We start from the raw sequence: 15423 nt of genomic DNA, 5'->3' as shown, positions 1-15423 counted from the left end.
TTCTGGGATCGCCGAGATGAACAATGATACTTCGTATGGTGTTAATTCCAAATTCAGCCGCGCGTCTCCTGAGAGGGGGAGAGGGAAATAAAAAATAACCCATATTAGTGTCAAATCCATAGTTTCCTGGGTCACTGAGATGACCGGTAACACATCCAATGCTGTGCCGCACAACATGAAAGAAGAGGAGGGGGATATATATATATATATATATATATATATATATATATATATATATATATATATGTTCAAAATTATCCGACACTAGTGTCTGATCCGTAGTTTTTAGGGTCGCTGAGATGAAGAATGACACTTCCGATCCCGTTTGAAACCAAACTCAGCCCCGTAGCTTGGGAGATAATGAAATGATCGAAAATGATTAATATTAGCGTCGAATACGTGGTATTCGGGATTGCCGAGGTGATCAATAATCTTTCCGATGCCGTTTAATTCGATGCCATTAAAAACGAAAACAGCATATTTCACGGGTACAGAACACATGAGACACGGAATTGTGCATATAAATTTTCATTTCACCCAGCGAAGCGGGTATATACTAGTAAAACCTCATAACTTTGGAATCACCAAACCGATCTCATTCAAATTTTCAACATGGATGAAGTTCGGACCTGGGATGACTTTTATCATTTTAGTTTGACGGTGCAATGTAGGGAGGGGAAGAGGGTTTATCAGACCACCAGTCTTAGACATTTTTCTCAGCTTCTAGTGCACGTAGACGCTGGAAACAAAAAATGAATGACCAAATGGTACATGAAGAATCAAATGGTGATACTTCCATATCCAGTGGCGTAGCGGGAATACACCAAGGGGGTCAACACCAAAATTTTTAATGGAAAATGGTATCAATTTCGATTTTTTAGAAGTAATATTGAAAAAGAATTAACTTTTACGGGAAACACTTTTCGTTAAATTCTACGGTTTCGGATCTACGTCTATTATTTGTTGTATTGCTACTATCAGACAACCCGGTAAACTCATTTTTCTGTTCATAGTGCACGGAGACACTTCAAACAGAAAATGAATGACTAAATCGTATCTGAAGAATAAAATGGTGATACTCCCATATCCAGTGGCGCAGCGGGAATGTATCAAAGGGATTAACTCCAAAATTTTTAATGGAAACTGGTATCAATTTCGACTTCTTTGAAAGTATTACTGATAAAGAAACAACTTTTACGGGAAACACTTTTCGTCATATTCTACGGTTTGGTATCTACTTATGTTATTTGTTGAATTGCCACTTCAGACCAATTGCCATCTCAGTCATTTTCCTCTGTTCGTAGTACACGCAGACACTTCAAACAACAAAAAACTGAATGACCAAATCGTACGTGAAGAATCAATGGTGATGCTTCTATATCAATTGGCGTAGCGGGGATACATCCACGGTGGTCAACTCCAAAATTTCAAAAGGAAAATGGTATCAATTTCGATTTCTTTGGAAGTATTATTCAAATAGAAACAACTTTAACGGAAAACACTTATCGTTAAATTCTGCGGTTTGGGATCTACGTCTGTTATTTGAAGTTGAATTGCTACTATCAGTCCACCCGGCAAAGGCATTTTTCTCTGTTCGTAGTGAACGTAGACACTTCAAAAAAACTGAATGACCAAATCGTATGTGAAGAATCAAATGGTGTAGCATCTGTCTAGTGGCGTAGGGGGAATACCTCTACGGGAATCAACTAGAAAGTTTCAAATGTAAAGTATCAATTTCGATTTCTTTGGAAATGCTATTGAAAAAGAAACAACTTTTACAGTTAACGCTTTTCGATAAATTATACAGTTTAGCATTGTCTGTTCTTTTTTTGTGGAATTGTTACTATCTGATCATACGTCCGAGGCATTTCCCTCGGCTCTTGATGCACATAGATACTTTAAACGAAAAATTGAATGAGTAAATTGTATGGGAAGAATGAAATGGTGATTTCATATTCAATGACGTAGTGGATTACCTATACGGTCCGTCATCTCCAAAATTTCAAATGTGAAGTTTTCTTTTTCGATTTCTTTGGAAGTATAGTTGACAAAGAAATCTGTCTTATTTCTGTTGGCATCTGTATTATTTGTTGTTGAATTGTAATTACAGAACAACAGTTTTACTTGGCAATGACTCCAATACAACACCAAATAAGTCATTTTCTATCAAATATTCTGCTGCGGAAACTCTTTACAGCATTTAGTATCAAACGTTGCGACAAATTTCGTGCACGTATCAACGAAAACAAAATTACAAGACTGTATGTAGTTTAAATTCCGGTGTTGAAACCATTTAAAACAGAGAAACACTCTGATTATAAGAAAACTACTTATGAAAGAAATTTGGATGTAAAGTGAAAGCAATAAAAGATCAAAAGAAATCTAAAGTTTAAGACTTATGAAACTTCTGCCACTTTGTCGATCTTCTTAAAGTTCTAATTAACTTTTGTATAGACTACATTTTAATTGAAATCACTTTTCGGAATTCACTGCACGAATCATTTTTCAGGAATAGTACAAATAAACAAACTGAGGATAAATAAATAAGGTGAACAGCAAATTCCGAACATTCTTACCAATATATCGTACTTGGACCAAAATTACTTACAATAAAGGTTCAAAGCATCGTCCAGCACGTGCGATGCATATGCGAATATGTACCGGGACATTGTTGACTTCTTTTAACACTTAGTTTGCACTTAGTTCGTGACAGCCTTTACGGATCCTCTCCATTATATCCTCCCATGTAGTAGGACAGTCTTGGTAAAACAGGTCTTTGACATATCCCAAAAAGAAAAAGTCGAGCGGAGTCAGGTCCGGACTTTGCTACTTCGTTTGCTGAAGTCACTTTTTCTTTCAATTTACCTCTTATATGGTATCGCAGTCTACACAGTTCTTTTGGTGCGTAATGCTAAAGGTCTTGCGATTTTCCGGCAATGATGATAACTGTTCACTACTGGAGAGTTCTTTACTAGTTGATGGACGAGAAGATTCTGGTATCTCGGTCATGTGTGGAGAACATGGATTCGCTGCAGACGACAAACAAGAAATATCATCCTTTTCCTCAACCCCTACCGAAGTTGAACATTGTGGGTCATCACAATTAGTCCTAATGTATAATCTTACAACACGAATCAAGTTTACAGAGTGATAGTGGAGCTTGTAAATATCTGAGGGTTCAGTGAATATATTCCGGTGCAATCGAATCTATTCAGAGCAACATCCATCCTACACATGTTTCAATATTCCTCTGAAAAAGTTTAAAGCCGTAAATTAGTTTGAAATAAATAGTTGCTAGCTTATTCTCAGATCGGTGGTATGGTTGCAACGACAGTAGCAACACTATGCGGCTTAGCTGCAATGTTTTTGCCTCTACCGAAGTCGATGGTTATAAGTAGCTTAAGATTAAAAGGTAAAATCTACTATCCCACAGCGGCCTAGGGTGGTAATTTAAAGGATATCTTTCTTACTCATCGTAGTTTCAGGAGATAGTATAGTTGTATCTCTTCGCTTATTGCAGCCTCCGGAGTAGGTAGTTATAGAAATACTCTTTTGCTTATTACGGCAACAGAAGTTGGATTTAAAGAAATCTCCGTAACACAAAAGGATCTCAGAAATAGTTTAGGAAGGTTAGCGATCAGCACTGGAACTTATTCTTCTGTCCACTTGAGGTCTTCTTTTATGGCTGTCCTCTGAAGGGGAAGTTCGTGAGGAGAGAGTTGGCCGCATTCGATTTCCCTCGGAACCAACTTCGCGTCTTTCTGGTATCCTCCTTCCACCGTCTGTTGGTGATTATGTTGTGAACAGAAAACATGTGTTCGTTAATGAAGCACGCTTTCTAGTACTTGCTTACACCTGACGTACGGAACCTTACAGCCCTCACAGCAGAAACAGAATCCAGAAGATTATTTGAAAAATACACATATTGCTCTAGAAACATCTGTTAAGACGGTTCTATTTCCATGGCAAAATCCTTGATATGTGCCAGTAAGAAGGAACATAAGCCCGTAAAACTTTGCAAAATTTTCTTTTGGTGGAATCTTGAATTCTGTATTTTTTGGCTATTATTGCTGAGATTTTAATAGAATTGTCTGATATTAAATATGCGAGAACATTAAGCTCTGAGTTAAATTAATTTGTCTTAGGTGAAGCACAAAAATTTCTTAAATTTAAAAATAAAATTTCTATAGCTATTGTTGAAAAGTATGACTCCCAGCAAGATATCATTGGCAAAAGATCTTATTCGTTTATCAATGTAAAATCATCCTAGTACCAATTAAGAGAGCTTGCATGGTAGTTTTATGATCCATCACACATATGAGAATTTTGTAAGATTTTCTTGTGTGATTGACCTCGAAGGTCATGTATCAGCGGCTTCTCGGATGGAGCAAGATTTGGTGCTAGCTCGAGGAGATATCTAAAGTCATTATGTATTTTTTGTCTTTCAAAGTGTTTAACACATACTCAGTTGACTGGAATGGCACCCACAGGTACTTAATGTATGTTTTGCACTGCTGTAAATTCAAAACAATTCTAAATGCATTCCTATTTGATTTCTTGGCAATAATCTGTGGCGAAGCGAAGCTATTATCGTCTGTGTGTCGTATAATTCTAGCATTATTGAGTTCTTGAATTTGTTGATCTGCCTGATCTCGAAAATTCATTCGAACAGGGAGATCTGTTCTGGAACACTGCCGACTTAGGGATTCTTGTTTTGTGATTGTAGCCCCTATAATGTCCAATGCCGTCCGGAGTGTATAAAAGCATTTTATATTTTTATAATAACTCGTGAATGGCCTGTTTCTGCGACTGGTCTAAATTAGGATTAATATCAAAAACATCAATTTTGAAAAGTTTTTATCTATACTTCAAAGAATTTTGAACCTCTTTTCCTGTACAATTTTTATTTTCTTCTATAGAGCTCGCTTCCATTGTTGCAAAAGATTAATCCTGGCATGCTACAAGATCCATCAATGGTATATTTTTCTTTAAAGTTACAGGATAACTATTTAGATTTGAAATTACTAGTCAGTTGTTTACGTCTAACCTTTGCTCAATAGTTTGTATTTGTCAAGTAAGCCATGCAGAAACGATACGAAGAAAGATGCAAAATCATCAATCTGTCTTTTGCTATTACCGCAGTAAATGTTTGAAAAAGTGGAACTAACTTAATGTGTTTGTCGATATAAAAAACAAAGCTTTTTATCTTTGTCTAAGTATGAGTCGTGTGTTGTGATAAAATGTTTTCCTGTTTTCTGGTAATGTTGACTTCTTATGATTTTTAAATAGAGAGATAAGATTCTTTGTTAAATCGATTGTAACATATAAGCTTTTAAGCGAGTCTAAACCAAAAATAATTGGAATACATGATTTCCTTCTCATACAAAAGGAATGAGAGAATGTCGTTTCCCAACGCTGAATGATACCATTGCTACATATTTCAAGTTAATTTTATTTCATATCTCTTTAACCTCCGTTTTATGTAGTATTAATTGAACATCAGGAAGTAAATATTCGAAAGGCCAGATGGAAATGGTAGATCCGATGTCCACTAGCAGTGTTCGTCTGTGAAATTTAGTGATTATTTATGGGCTTTGTTCTGTTATTAGAAATGCTTGATCTTTGACTCCTGAACAAGGGACGGCCCGACTCGCTTTTTGGACGTTTAAAATAGGCAGAAGCACAATACCTACGCTTTCTGCATTTTGCGAAGTCCAGTATTTAATCTTCTGTTGTGGATTTTGTTGGAGGTTTTGTGGTGTCCCGCTTTCCTCTATACTTCACCCCGTTCTAATAGTTTTTTTGTTTAATCGCTTATTCCCTTAATTCCCCTTTCTATTTTGGTTATGCAAACTGGTTTGTGCAACTATTAAATAGGGCTCTGCCGTTTAATTAGCCAGGGAAGAAAAATCGTTTTAAACAGTAGTTTTCAGCTTGTGTGGAGATTCTACGACGTTCAAGTTAGACTTCTGATCTTCTTTCTCTAGTTGTGGTGCTGATATTGAAGTATGTAATGTCGGACCGGGAGGATTATATTGAAAAATATAATTTTGTCTGCTAAATTGACATTAACTTGATCCTGTAATGATTCAAGAGACTGAGGTAGTGCATTTATGTATATACAAGTACAGTGCGACAATAATATACCGAATTGTTTTTTTTTTCTGCAATAGAGAAATGAAAACTGCACCTAAAGCAGATGTCTATGAGCTTCGTGGCTAAGCGGTTATCGTGCGCGCCTTTGGAGTGGGACACCCGGGTTCGATTCCCGGCGGGAGCTCACGTTTTTTTTGGATTCCACCTTAATCAGTATGTCCCGTCTCATATAGCCTCGCTGCTGAAAGGGATGTGAAACTCAAAATCAACTCAACTGAAAGTATATGCATATCAAGTGGCCTGCGCAAATGTCAGTATTCGAGCAGTAACAGAGTTACACATTATTATTATTATTATTATTATTATTATTATTATTATTATTATTATTATTATTATTAATAATAATAATATTGAATAGAATGTTGCATTTAGGTTTTGTTACCTGAAGTTGAGAAAGTCAACTACAAATTCTCATGGGTAGTTGTATAATGCCTATATAATGCCTATATGAAGCACTGTGTAGCATTTGAGTTTCGCAATACTTCGTAAAGGCAGTGAGTCTTTGAAGCATGCCGGTGTAACGGGCAATTTTTACCCTAGCAAATTATTACCCTAGAGGGTAAAATTTGCCCGGGAAAATTTGACGTCAACAATAGGGGTACAAATATTATCGTGAAAATATTACCCTACATGTCAATCAAATATATTGTTGAAAGAAGGGTAAAAATTGACCGGGAAAAAATGACTTCTCACGTAAGAGGGTAATAATATCCCGGGCAAATTGTACCCTATAGCTAAACTCGCTTAAACTACACAGTAAATTTCTCCTAAAGAGGGTAAAAATTGACCAGGAAAAAATGACTTCTCACGAAAGAGGGTAATAATTTCCCGGGCAAATTGCACCCTATAGCTAAACTCGCTTGAACTACACAAAAATTTCTCCTAAAGAGGGTAATAATTGACCAGGAAAAAATGACTTCTCACGAAAGAGGGTAATAATTTCCCGGGCAAATTGTACCCTATAGCAAAACTCGCTTGAACTACACAGTAAATTTCTCCTAAAGGGGGTAATAATTGACCAGGAAAAAATGACTTCTCACGAAAGAGGGTAATAATATCCCGGGCAAATAATACCCTCTTGGTAAAATCTACAGAATTACAGTATACATTTCTCCTAAAAAGGGTAATAATTGACCAGTAAAAAAGGACTTCTCACGAAAGAGGGTAATAATTTCCCGGGCAAATAGTACCCTATAGCTATACTCGCTTGAACTACACAGTAAATTTCTCCTAAAGAGGGTAATAAATGACAAAAAAAAAATGACTTCTCACGAAAGAGGGTAATAATATCCCGGGCAAATAGTACCCTCTTGCTAAACTCTACAGAAATACAGTATACATTTCTCCTAAAAAGGGTAATAATTGACCAGGAAAAAATGACTTCTCACGAAAGAGGGTAATAATATCCCGGGCAAATTGTACACTATAGCTAAACTCGCTTGAAATACACAGTAAATTTCTCCTAAAAAGGGTAATAATTGACCAGGAAAAAATGACTTCTCACGAAAGAGGGTAATAATTTCCCGGGCAAATTATACCCTATAGCAAAACTCGCTTGAACTACACAGTAAATTTCTCCTAAAGGGGGTAATAATGTACCAGGAAAAAATGACTTCTCACGAAAGAGGGTAATAATATCCCGGGCAAATAATACCCTCTTGCTAAACTCTACAGAATTACAGTATACATTTCTCCTAAAAAGGGTAATAATTGAGCAGGAAAAAATGACTTCTCACGAAAGAGGGTAATAATTTCCCGGGCAAATAGTACCCTCTTGCTAAACTTTATAGAAATACACTATACATTTTTCTTAAGAAGGGTAATAATTAACCAGGAAAAAATGACTTCTCACGAAAGAGGGTAATAATTTCCCGGGCAAATTGTACACTGTAGCTTAACTCGCTTGAACTACACCGTAAATTTCTCCTAGAGAGGGTAATAATTGACCAGGAAAAAATGACTTCTCACGAAAGAGGGTAATAATATCCCGGGCAAATAGTACCCTCTTGCTAAACTCTACAGAATTACAGTATACATTTCTCCTAACAAGGGTAATAATTGACCAGGAAAAAATGACTTCTCACGAAAGAGGGTAATAATTTCCCGGGCAAATAGTACCCTCTTGCTAAACTTTATTGAATTACACTATACATTTCTCTTAAGAAGGGTAATAATTGACCAGAAAAAAATGACTTCTCACGAAAGAGGGTAATAATTTCCCGGGCAAATTGTACCCTATAGCTAAACTCGCTTGAACTACACAGTAAATTTTTTCCTAAAGAGGGTAATAATTGACCAGGAAAAAATGACTTCTCACGAAAGAGGGTAATAATATCCCGGGCAAATAGTACCCTCTTGCTAAACTCTGCAGAATTACAGTATACATTTCTCCTAAAAAGGGTAATAATTGACCAGTAAAAAATGACTTCTCACGAAAGAGGGTAATAATTTCCCGGGCAAATTGTACCCTATAGCTAAACTCGCTTGAACTACACAGTAAATTTCTCCTAAAGAGGGTAATAACTGACCAGGCAAAAATGACTTCTCACGAAAGAGGGTAATAATATCCCGGGCAAATAGTACCCTCTTGCTAAACTCTATAGAATTACAGTATACATTTCTCCTAAGAAGGGTAATAATTGACAAAGAAAAATGATTTCTCACGAAAGAGGGTAATAATTTCCCGGGCAAATTGTACCCTATAGCTAAACTCGCTTGAAATACACAGTAAATTTGCCCTAAAGAGGGTAATAATTGACCAGGAAAAAATGACTTTTCACGAAAGAGAGTAATAATATCCCGGGCAAATAGTACCCTCTTGCTAAAATCTACAGAATTACAGTATACATTTCTCCTAAAAAGGGTAATAATTGACCAGGAAAAAATGACTTCTCACGAAACAGGGTAATAATATCCCGGGCAAATAGTACCCTCTTGCTAAACTCTACACAATTACAGTATACATTTCTCCTAAGAAGGGTAATAATTGACCAGGAAAATATGACTTCTCACGAAAGAGGGTAATAATTTCCCGGGCAAATTGTACCCTATAGCTAAACTCGCTTGAAATACACAGTAAATTTCTCCTAAAGAGGGTAATAGTTGACCAGGAAAAAATGACTTCTCACGAAAGAGGATAATAATATCCCGGGCAAATAGTACACTCTTGCTAAATTCTACAGAATTACAGTATACATTTCTCCTAAAAAGGGTAATAATTGACCAGGAAAAAATGACTTCTCACGAAAGAGGGTAATAATTTCCCGGGCAAATAGTACACTCTTGCTAAACTTTGTAGAAATACACTATACATTTTTCTTAAGAAGGGTAATAATTGACCAGGAAAAAATGACTTCTCACGAAAGAGGGTAATAATTTCCCGGGCAAATAGTACCCTCTTGCTAAACTTTATACAATTACACTATACATTTCTCTTAAGAAGGGTAATAATTGACCAGAAAAAAATGACTTCTCACGAAAGAGGGTAATAATATCCCGGGCAAATTGTATCCTATAGCTAAACTCTCTTGAACTACACAGTAAATTTCTCCTAAAGAGGGTAATAGTTGACCAGGAAAAAATGACTTCTCACGAAAGAGGGTAATAATATCCCGGGCAAATAGTACCCTCTTGCTAAACTCTATAGAATTACAGTATACATATCTCCTAAGAAGGGTAATAATTGACCAGGAAAAAATGACTTCTCACGAAAGAGGGTAATAATTTCCCGGGCAAATTGCACCCTATAGCTAAACTCGCTTGAACTACACAAAAATTTCTCCTAAAGAGGGTAATAATTGACCAGGAAAAAATGACTTCTCACGAAAGAGGGTAATAATTTCCCGGGCAAATTGTACCCTATAGCAAAACTCGCTTGAACTACAAAGTAAATTTCTCCTAAAGGGGGTAATAATTGACCAGGAAAAAATGACTTCTCACGAAAGAGGGTAATAATATCCCGGGCAAATAATACCCTCTTGGTAAAATCTACAGAATTACAGTATACATTTCTCCTAAAAAGGGTAATAATTGACCAGTAAAAAAGGACTTCTCACGAAAGAGGGTAATAATTTCCCGGGCAAATAGTACCCTCTTGCTAAACTTTATAGAAATACACTATACATTTTTTTTAAGAAGGGTAATAATTGACCAGGAAAAAATGTCTTCTCACGAAAGAGGGTAATAATTTCCCCGGCAAATTGTACACTACAGCTAAACTCGCTTGAACTACACAGTAAATTTCTCCTAGAGAGGGTAATAATTGACCAGGAAAAAATGACTTCTCACGAAAGAGGGTAATAATATCCCGGGCAAATAGTACCCTCTTGCTAAACTCTACAGAATTACGTTATACATTTCTCCTAAAAAGGGTAATAATTGACCAGGAAAAAATGACTTCTCACGAAAGAGGATAATAATTTCCCGGGCAAATAGTACCCTCTTGCTAAACTTTATAGAATTACACTATACATTTCTCTTAAGAAGGGTAATAATTGACCAGGAAAAAATGACTTCTCACGAAAGAGGGTAATAATTTCCCGGGCAAATTGTACCCTATAGCTAAACTCGCTTGAACTACACAGTAAATTTTTTCCTAAAGAGGGTAATAATTGACCAGGAAAAAATGACTTCTCACGAAAGAGGGTAATAATATCCCGGGCAAATAGTACCCTCTTGCTAAACTCTACAGAATTACACTATACATTTCTCCTAAAAAGGGTAATAATTGACCAGGAAAAAATGACTTCTCACGAAAGAGGGTAATAATATCCCGGGCAAATAGTACCCTCTTGCTAAACTCTACAGAATTACAGTATACATTTCTCCTAAAAAGGGTAATAATTGACCAGGAAAAAATGACTTCTCACGAAAGAGGGTAATAATATCCCGGGCAAATAGTACCCTCTTGCTAAACTCTACACAATTACAGTATACATTTCTCCTAAAAAGGGTAATAATTGACCAGGAAAAAATGACTTCTCACGAAAGAGGGTAATAATATCCCGGGCAAATAGTACCCTCTTGCTAAACTCTACAGAATTACAGTATACATTTCTCTTAAGAAGGGTAATAATTGACCAGGAAAAAATGACTTCTCACGAAAGAGGGTAATAATTTCCCGGGCAAATTGTACCCTATAGCTAAACTCGCTTGAACTACACAGTAAATTTCTCCTAAAGAGGGTAATAATTGACCAGGAAAAAATGACTTCTCACGAAAGAGGGTAATAATATCCCGGGCAAATAGTACCCTCTTGCTAAACTCTACAGAATTACAGTATACATTTCTCCTAAAAAGGGTAATAATTGACCAGGAAAAAATGACTTCTCACGAAAGAGGGTAATAATATCCCGGGCAAATAGTACCCTCTTGCTAAACTCAGCAGAATTACAGTATACATTTCTCCTGAAAAGGGTAATAATTGACCAGGAAAAAATGACTTCTCACGAAAGAGGGTAATAATTTCCCGGGCAAATTGTACCCTATAGCTAAACTCGCTTGAACTACACAGTAAATTTCTCCTAAAGAGGGTAATAATTGACCAGGAAAAAAAGACTTCTCACGAAAGAGGGTAACAATTTCCCGGGCAAATAGTACCCTCTTGCTAAACTCTACAGAATTATAGTATACTTTTCTCCTAAAAAGGGTAATAATTGACCAGGAAAAAATGACTTCTCACGAAAGAGGGTAATAATATCCCGGGCTAATTGTACCCTATAGCTAAACTCGCTTGAAATACACAGTAAATTTCTCCTAAAAAGGGTAATAATTGACCAGGAAAAAATGACTTCTCACGAAAGAGGGTAATAATTTCCCGGGCAAATTGTACCCTATAGCAAAACTCGCTTGAACTACACAGTAAATTTCTCCTAAAGGGGGTAATAATTGACCAGGAAAAAATGACTTCTCACGAAAGAGGGTAATAATATCCCGGGCAAATAATACCCTCCTGCTAAACTCTACAGAATTACAGTATACATTTCTCCTAAAGAGGGTAATAATTGACCAGGAAAAAATGACTTCTCACGAAAGAGGGTAATAATTTCCCGGGCAAATAGTACCCTCTTGCTAAACTTTATAGAAAGACACTATACATTTTTCTTGAGAAGGGTAATAATTAACCAGGAAAAAATGACTTCTCACGAAAGAGGGTAATAATTTCCCGGGCAAATTGTACACTGTAGCTAAACTCGCTTTAACTACACAGTAAATTTCTCCTAGAGAGGGTAATAATTGAATAGGAAAAAATGACTTCTCACGAAAGAGGGTAATAATGTCCCGGGCAAATTGTACCCTATAGCTAAACTCGCTTGAACTACACAGTAAATTATTTCCTAAAGAGGGTAATAATTGACCAGGAAAAAATGACTTCTCACGAAAGAGGGTAATAATATCCCGGGCAAATAGTACCCTCTTGCTAAACTCTGCCGAATTACAGTATACATTTCTCCTAAGAAGGGTAATAATTGACAAAGAAAAATGACTTCTCACGAAAGAGGGTAATAATTTCCCGGGCAAATTGTACCCTATAGCTAAACTCGCTTGAAATACACAGTAAATTTCTCCTAAAGAGGGTAATAATTAACCAGGAAAAAATGACTTTTCACGAAAGAGGGTAATAATATCCCGGGCAAATAGTACCCTCTTGCTAAACTCTACAGAATTACAGTATACATTTCTCCTAAAAAGGGTAATAATTGACCAGGAAAAAATGACTTCTCACGAAAGAGGGTAATAATATCCCGGGCAAATAGTACCCTCTTGCTAAACTCTACACAATTACAGTATACATTTCTCCTAAAGAGGGTAATAATTGACCAGGAAAAAATGACTTCTCACGAAAGAGGGTAATAATTTCCCGGGCAAATAGTACCCTATTGCAAAACTTTATAGAATTACACTATACATTTCTCTTAAGAAGGGTAATAATTGACCAGGAAAAAATGACTTCTCACGAAAGAGGGTAATAATTTCCCGGGCAAATTGTACCCTATAGCTAAACTCGCTTGAACTACACAGTAAATTTCTCCTAAAGAGGGTAATAATTGACCAGGAAAAAAATACTTCTCACGAAAGAGGGTAATAATATCCCGGGCAAATAGTACCCTCTTCCTAAACTCTACAGAATTACAGTATACATTTCTCCTAAAAAGGGTAATAATTGACCAGGAAAAAATGACTTCTCACGAAAGAGGGTAATAATTTCCCGGGCAAATAGTATCCTATAGCTAAACTCTCTTGAACTACACAGTAAATTTCTCCTAAAGAGGGTAATAGTTGACCAGGAAAAAATGACTTCTCACGAAAGAGGGTAATAATATCCCGGGCAAATAGTACCCTCTTGCTAAACTCTATAGAATTACAGTATACATATCTCCTAAGAAGGGTAATAATTGACCAGGAAAAAATGACTTCTCACGAAAGAGGGTAATAATTTCCCGGGCAAATTGCACCCTATAGCTAAACTCGCTTGAACTACACAAAAATTTCTCCTAAAGAGGGTAATAATTGACCAGGAAAAAATGACTTCTCACGAAAGAGGGTAATAATTTCCCGGGCAAATTGTACCCTATAGCAAAACTCGCTTGAACTACAAAGTAAATTTCTCCTAAAGGGGGTAATAATTGACCAGGAAAAAATGACTTCTCACGAAAGAGGGTAATAATATCCCGGGCAAATAATACCCTCTTGGTAAAATCTACAGAATTACAGTATACATTTCTCCTAAAAAGGGTAATAATTGACCAGTAAAAAAGGACTTCTCACGAAAGAGGGTAATAATTTCCCGGGCAAATAGTACCCTCTTGCTAAACTTTATAGAAATACACTATACATTTTTTTTAAGAAGGGTAATAATTGACCAGGAAAAAATGTCTTCTCACGAAAGAGGGTAATAATTTCCCCGGCAAATTGTACACTACAGCTAAACTCGCTTGAACTACACAGTAAATTTCTCCTAGAGAGGGTAATAATTGACCAGGAAAAAATGACTTCTCACGAAAGAGGGTAATAATATCCCGGGCAAATAGTACCCTCTTGCTAAACTCTACAGAATTACGTTATACATTTCTCCTAAAAAGGGTAATAATTGACCAGGAAAAAATGACTTCTCACGAAAGAGGATAATAATTTCCCGGGCAAATAGTACCCTCTTGCTAAACTTTATAGAATTACACTATACATTTCTCTTAAGAAGGGTAATAATTGACCAGGAAAAAATGACTTCTCACGAAAGAGGGTAATAATTTCCCGGGCAAATTGTACCCTATAGCTAAACTCGCTTGAACTACACAGTAAATTTTTTCCTAAAGAGGGTAATAATTGACCAGGAAAAAATGACTTCTCACGAAAGAGGGTAATAATATCCCGGGCAAATAGTACCCTCTTGCTAAACTCTACAGAATTACACTATACATTTCTCCTAAAAAGGGTAATAATTGACCAGGAAAAAATGACTTCTCACGAAAGAGGGTAATAATATCCCGGGCAAATAGTACCCTCTTGCTAAACTCTACAGAATTACAGTATACATTTCTCCTAAAAAGGGTAATAATTGACCAGGAAAAAATGACTTCTCACGAAAGAGGGTAATAATATCCCGGGCAAATAGTACCCTCTTGCTAAACTCTACACAATTACAGTATACATTTCTCCTAAAAAGGGTAATAATTGACCAGGAAAAAATGACTTCTCACGAAAGAGGGTAATAATATCCCGGGCAAATAGTACCCTCTTGCTAAACTCTACAGAATTACAGTATACATTTCTCTTAAGAAGGGTAATAATTGACCAGGAAAAAATGACTTCTCACGAAAGAGGGTAATAATTTCCCGGGCAAATTGTACCCTATAGCTAAACTCGCTTGAACTACACAGTAAATTTCTCCTAAAGAGGGTAATAATTGACCAGGAAAAAATGACTTCTCACGAAAGAGGGTAATAATATCCCGGGCAAATAGTACCCTCTTGCTAAACTCTATAGAATTACAGTATACATTTCTCCTAAAAAGGGTAATAATTGACCAGGAAAAAATGACTTCTCACGAAAGAGGGTAATAATATCCCGGGCAAATAGTACCCTCTTGCTAAACTCAGCAGAATTACAGTATACATTTCTCCTGAAAAGGGTAATAATTGACCAGGAAAAAATGACTTCTCACGAAAGAGGGTAATAATTTCCCGGGCAAATTGTACCCTATAGCTAAACTCGCTTGAACTACACAGTAAATTTCTCCTAAAGAGGGTAATAATTGACCAGGAAAAAAAG

Source organism: Thermobia domestica, chromosome 14 (assembly GCF_964235325.1).
Source record: "Thermobia domestica chromosome 14, izTheDome1.hap1.1, whole genome shotgun sequence".
NCBI classification, from domain to species: domain Eukaryota; kingdom Metazoa; phylum Arthropoda; class Insecta; order Zygentoma; family Lepismatidae; genus Thermobia; species Thermobia domestica.
The sequence above is the reverse complement of the archived record's forward strand: the minus strand, read 5'-3'. Positions refer to the sequence as shown.